Source organism: Ictalurus punctatus, chromosome 13 (genome assembly GCF_001660625.3).
Source record: "Ictalurus punctatus breed USDA103 chromosome 13, Coco_2.0, whole genome shotgun sequence".
NCBI lineage: Eukaryota > Metazoa > Chordata > Actinopteri > Siluriformes > Ictaluridae > Ictalurus > Ictalurus punctatus.
Window position 1 is genome coordinate 19,310,001 of NC_030428.2, and position 7,137 is coordinate 19,317,137.

The 7,137-nt window shown below is 32.3% G+C and overlaps 1 long non-coding RNA gene across 1 annotated transcript in view; it reads left to right on the forward strand.

Annotated features, from left to right (window-relative positions):
• The window catches only part of LOC108273516 (uncharacterized), a 46,019-nt gene extending 39,974 nt beyond the window's left edge, over positions 1-6,045 (forward strand). The window contains exons 2-3 of the long non-coding RNA XR_008397784.1: positions 5,603-5,685; positions 5,800-6,045. This is a non-coding gene — a long non-coding RNA (uncharacterized LOC108273516). The remainder of the gene's footprint in view (positions 1-5,602; positions 5,686-5,799) is intronic.
• The last annotated feature ends 1,092 nt before the right edge of the window (positions 6,046-7,137 follow it).

Here is a 7,137-nt window from a genome sequence, read left to right on the forward strand (position 1 = left end):
AACACCTGACTACTACCCTATCTACAGGGAGGTGACCTAAAAAAAAAAAAAATCAAAAACTTATTCAGTCGTAAGACGTGATCTGTTGATATTTCCGCTACTTCAGATACTGTAGGTTAGTGCATGAGAGGAATGTAGAACTAGGCAAATAAATAAATAAATAAATAAATAAATAAATAAATAAAGTTAAACATTATTTAAAAATACCAGTTCAATTATTTGGATTGTTCTGCTGCTTCCTGAAAACATTCTGTGGACAATTACCTTTATTTATCAAATTCAAGTGCAGTGAAATCTGATATCAAAATGCATGTATGCAAATTCCATCAACCATTTCTTTATTCATCAATTCATTTTTGGCATGTCTGTATGATCAAACTCATGTCTGGCAAGTGAGTGCAAATTTGAATGTACCATTTTACTTTAAAACTTTTTTTAAAATTCTTGATTTGCCACTGCATTATCAAATCAAATATTAACAATTGTATATCAAGTAAAGTATTCTACAATACTTTACTTTTATTGACAAAAAGTACCAAATGACATTGATAATCACAATGTGCATGCATAAAAATGCAACTGAATTTATTTAATTTTATCAGCACTGAAACACACCAGACATGATTTTATTCATTGTGCTTATTTGCTTGTCAGGGTTTGATTAATTTCTTTCAACATTTTGTTTATACGAAATAATTAAGAGTTCATATATAATTAATTAACTTGTTTAATTAAATCTGAGCTTTTCAAGTTCTAGTTTTCTACCTGACTGTGCCACTGAAAAGAGGTTATAAAAAATAATTTTAAAAAAACTCCTAAACTGTATTTTGGACAACAGCACTAAGTTTGTTTCACTGACTTAAAGCTTTCCTCAGATCTTGGACATCTCTTTCTTTCCTCAGATCTTCCTCAGATCTTGATAGCTTGCTGGATGCTTTCTTGTTATTTACTCAGTATTGCATCTGCATAAATTAGGGTGTGGTTAATGTAAATCAGATGTATGATAAATTGGGCATGTTATATGCATATGACATAAATATGTGACTACTGGGAGGGAACTTTTATAATAATACAGTTATTATTTATCACCAATCATTTTGATGTTGCATGACACTTTCATGAATCAGACCCAGATTTCTACACAGCTTCAATTTATACAATTGTGCATGTGGAAACTTTGTACTAAGATACAAGTAATGGAGTTTCATAGTCACTCTGCTATTTTAACAACCACATTACTGTGGTATTTATGCAGTTACATCTACTAGAATCATTTTACTGTTTCACTTTAGGCTACAGGCCCCTTAACTAAATTTAGATAATTTTAGCTGACTGGTGGCTTCGTGCACTGCAGGAGCATGGCTTTATTAGCACTGGAGGTAAAAAGTAAGAACATTTTAATTTTAGCATCTACAACATAGCTGGATTTTCACAGAGATCTTTTTTTTTTTTTTTGGTAAAAGATTCATTTAATAATATTTATAATTAGTGAAGCCAAATTATTCATTTGCAGACATCAAAACACACTTAAAATATGATTTTAATAAATGTAAGTTTAAAGTTTAATAATATTTCCTGTAGATTGTACTCATGTATCCAGTTTTAGAAACATTATCTCCCAGCACCAGCAAAATGTACACTAGCTCTGTTTGTCTACTTTTTTCCCTCTTAATCATGGCAGCAAAAAGTTATTTATTTATGAACAGATGTGAAGTGTTATTGCAGGAGCCTCTAAATGCATCGTGAAACACAATCATAGAATATGAAACACTTTTCATATGAGCACATTTTTAAAATGCTTTGCTAATTGACTTTTTCAGGCCATATGGTAATGTTTTATGGATATATTCTGATGCATGGAATCATAAACTGAATAACTGCTGAATGTCATCATGATATTCGAATAAATAAGGGGAAAATATAAATAGAAAATACTATTTAAGACTGATTTTTTTGTATCTCTGTTGGAGGAACACTCTCTGAAATAAATTCCCATTATATATACACCTTAGCAGTGTTTTCCTTAGCTAATCATTTAATTAGCCCAAATGAATGTGCTGTACAGTGCCCTCCACTAATATTGGTACCCTTTGTAAATATGAGCAAAGAAGGCTGTGAAAATTTGTCTTTATTATTCAAAGTAAAAAAAAACAAAAAAAAAAAACACAAAAATAATCTGCTTTCATGGATAAACAATTGCAAACAGAACACAGGTTTATAAAAAAAAAATCCTTGTTAAATATAGGTCTGCACCAATTATTGTCACCCTTTTAGTAAATACTTTGTGTTTCCTCCCATTGCTCATACTTTGTTTCCTCTTCTTTTCTCATATTCACCAAGTGTGTCAATATTTGTGGAGGGCACTGTAAATCCTTCGCTATATTGTGTGCAGTGTACCACTGTTGTCCACTGTGACAGCAGAGGCATTGTCAAGTGCTGACTATGAAGTGAGACAGAAAGTGAATGAGTGGTTAATGAGTGTCTACACCTGTTCCTACAGTCTATTTGTGTACTTTTCCTCTTTCAGTAAGAATTAAAACACCAAAAAGAGAGCTGGGGTCCACAGAGCGAATAAAAATGAAACAGGAAAAAAAAATCCTGCATTTTGATGCTATCTCCAGTGCCATGTACATACGTACTCGTGATGAATTTGGTTATGCTTCCTGCCCAAGAACTACGTGGGCCGAGGCAAACTAAAAGTCCAGACAATTCATTGGCCAAATGCAAACCAGACAGAATCATCCTAATTAATGGCCAGAGTCACTCTACTGGTATGCAGAAATCTTCAATAGTGTAGTGATTAAGTTTCTCAAATGCCATTTTGTAGTTAATTAGTTACTTTAGATTCAAGAGGCAACTTGGTAGTTTTTAACAGTTTTAATAATATGTATTCTGTGCTTTTAAATTTATAAATATAAATGTATATTTCAGTTATTTTCTGTGATCCATGTGAACTTCACGATCTTCTAGTTAAGATACAATCTTATACATCCCAGCTTCAAATTTACTTTGTGCCTTACATATTCTCTGGTTTGTTTTGTTTATTTGAATGAAAAAAAAAACATCTAGTAAGGTTTGCAATTAAATCTCTCTGTATTTTCACAAAATATTATATTATTGTTACATTTCTGCATAGGTGCATTGGCATTCACTAAGTGAAAGTTTGTTCCTCTTTATTTTTTTATAAAGATTAAAGTATTATACTTTATTATACTTGCTGTGGGGCTTACTGTTCAGTCTGTGAGACAGATGCACATTAGTGCCACACAACACATATTTTAATGTTAAATGCCATTTCAGCAAAATTCTTAGTAGTATTTTATTGTTCCTACCTATCATTAGTCATCACCAGATAACATCTAGAGAAACTCTTACATTCACGGATAACATTATGTGATGTCAAACTTAGAAATGCACTTGACAAGCTGTGCAACTCAAAGGAGAAGAACTATTAGACTCAAAAAAGATAGGGAAAAAAGACTGAATCCTGAAGCCTTTCAGCCTGCCTCTTGTCTTTCTACATATACAATCATTGAATATATATATATATATATATATATATATATATATATATATATATATATATATATATATATATATATATATATATATATAAAAATATAAAAGGTTACAAAAATTTCAATTTGGGGGAGGGTGGAAGAAATTCTATGTTGGACCAGACAGAGCAATGCAGTGAGGAAAATGGGTTAGAAGAGTTTAAGTTCCCATATCAAGTGAATTAAATCTACTGTATTCATATCAGTATATTTTCTGTCTTGTTTGGGATTTTATATATATATATATATATATATATATATATATATATATATATATATATATATATATATATATATATATATATATATATATATATATATATATATATATATATATAACATGGGGATTTTGTGATTCAAGAACATAGTAATTGAGAAGTAGCTTGGTGGTGAAGTGGGTAGTGTTGCTGCCTCCCAGCTCTGGGGTCCTGAGTTCTGTGTGGTATTTGCAGTTCTTCCTGTATTCATTTGGATTTCCTCTCACTTCCCAAAAACATGCAGGTAGGCAGATTTTTCACACTAAATTGGCCCTAGGTGTGAATTATCCCACATTGTGCCCAGTGTTCCCCGAATAGGCTCTAGATTACAAACCTGACCATGATAAATCGACTATTGAAGATGAATGAATGAATGATTGATACTGGTTCAGGAAATTGCTCAATACAGAATATGACTTTATATTCTGTTGTGTGACTTTCCCAGAGGTGAGATATCTCACACATGCACACACATATCAAGGTAATCTGTGGTCTCCCGCCATCACTGGGTGGCTGTGGCTCAGGTGGTAGAGTGGGTTGTCCACTAATCGTAGGGTTGGCAGTTCGATTTGGTGGTTCAATTCCCAGCCCACATGACTCCACATGCCGAAGTGTCCAAGACACTGTACCCGAAGTTGCTCCCGATGGCAAGTTAGTGCCTTGCGTTGGTGTGTGTGAACAAGACAGTTTAAAGTGCTTTGGAACCGCTAAGGTTAAAACAGCGTCATATAAGTGCAGACCAGACCAGACCCTTTGTTCCCCTCAGCTTCTTATCACATTTGATCTACCCCAGATGCCCTTCATAAATTGTTTCTCAAACAATACCAACATGGTTGGTTATCCTAGTCAATCCATGACAATCTCTCAAATTGTATACTAGAGGAGATACAATCAATCACTCACCACTCAATCATCCTCACCTTTATGTGATGGAGACACTTCCATCATTCTCTGGGTACATTCCATCAACTGAGTATACAATTTCATCTGCATCTTATGCTTGCTTTTGGTCCTTTCATCCACTGCCTTTGTTAGTTTTTTTTGTTTTTTTTTTTTTGTTTTTTTGTCTTGCTTGTGTTCTTTCATTCCTTCACTGGAATTGTATAATTAATACAATTACTTTATATATATATATATATATATATATATATATATATATATATATATATATATATATATATATATATATATATATATATATATAATATAATTAATACAATACTGTTTAACAGATTTCATCCTTAAGCACTAAATCATTATTTTGTTAAGAGAATAATTTAAATCAGTGCCAAGATATAATTGATTATAATGTTTTGTTATACATGGTTTAATGAAACTCCGAGAATCAATAATTACTGCTTGCATTTTTATTTGCATAATACAGCAAAGCTTTTCCTTCAATAAAATTATGACATTTCTGAACTCTGATCATTTTTACTAATGCTGTATGTAAACATGCTTTTATTTTATTTTTTTACTGGGCAATTTATATCGCTCTCGACAGATATGATATTAGATGTTGATTTTGCTCTAATTACCATTTACTATTACAAGCTTAGGATCACCCGATGCTTTTCTGGTTGTGAGAGAGATTTCAGTCATATTTGAAATTATGTTTACCTTAGCATCATACATGTCAATAAAGTATATCTGAAACATTGAACAGGGCATGGAATTGCAGAGGTTGATGTTCTCAATATGGGAAATATTAGGTAGCTTTTTCATCATTCTCTGGCAACTATATTAAAGTGAATGCTGAATTCAAATGCTCATCTCATTTGCTTTCAGAGAGCTGCCTGACAAAGATAAAGGAATAAGCGCTCCACTTACTATTGACAGTGCTTGAATCAATATCAACAGGGAATACCAAAGTGAGTGTCGAAATATTTGATGAATATGTGGCACTTGAAACTATGAGTGATCCTTATTCACAGCTTGAGATCAGCATTAAGCAAAGGTCATTGACATTGTATCTCTCTGTTTAGGAATGTGAAGAACCATTTTCTTCTCATATTGAAGCTTTCTCCTCATCTCCACATCAAAAAAAAACTTTCATCCAGGTCTTCACAGGCTACATTCACACTGCATGCTCTCTCACCATGTTCCTTTATGTCATTTCTAAATGAATGTCGTTTTGTCTGTGTGTGAGTAACTGTTTATTGTATTAACATTTCAGGAATATTATTGCTGAGCAGTAGAGTTCTGCAAAATAAAAATCTTTTCCACTTCAAGCATCCCTTCCACTACCTGAAGGAGAAAGAATATTCCATTCACTCTAGCATTCTAGCTTTGTTTCACATATATTGCATGTGTGGCCTGTGTTGGATTATGTATCAAGGGTTATTGAACATACTAAAACACATAGAAGTGATTCTTAATACAGCTTTGGAGAGTGCTCATATGCTGCTTGTTATTGCTGGTAAACTCAGGTTTGGAGACAAATCAGATGCCACAATGCATCAATGAAACAGCATTGTGAATAAGAATGACACTAGGGAAGAACTAATTTACATACAAATGGACATGACAGGATTACTTCATATTAAAAAGAAAAGATGCAAAGCCACTATAACATGGATGGTTAATGAAGATCAATCATAGTTATATGTATAAGTTAAGAAAAAAAACATTTCTAATGCATTTTTTAAATCTATATAGTAGGTCTGTTTGAGGTGCTGGAAAGAATAGATTATAGACTAACTGGAACAAAATTTATTTTTGAATTCCAAAATCTTGGAAAGTAGAGAAGGTGCTTTTTATTTTATTACTGTACTGGTATACTAGGTATGTATGGTGTCAACAACTAATCAACAAAATCAATGAAATTCAACAATAAGACTAGTTAACAATATATTCCACTATACATTAGGTCTATGTTATGAAGCATGTTATAGTGCACCGTCAGTTCATTTATACTAAAAATGCACTGGAAAATGGCAGAAAATATTACATAACACAAACAATGGAACAAAGTTTTCCAAAGTAGGGGAACACTTTACATTATACTCACAACATAACTTGTGTTTTTATTTGAGAGATATTTTGCAACTCAATTTTTTGTGACCAATCTGGAAAAACAATTGAAGCATAATGTCACCATGGTTGAACCATACTTATTAACCACTGGGTATTCTGTTGAGTTGTCCTAATTGTCAGGTTGCCAACTGAATCACTGATTTATGGTCATTTTTATATTTTATATATATTCTTTGTCAGAAAACAATCTCAAAATCTCAAAACATCAGTAGTTTGTCTGACAACTCCATGCATTGAATATGACTGTACATGGTCCCTAATGAATGATTAGTCTATGAGACAAATTA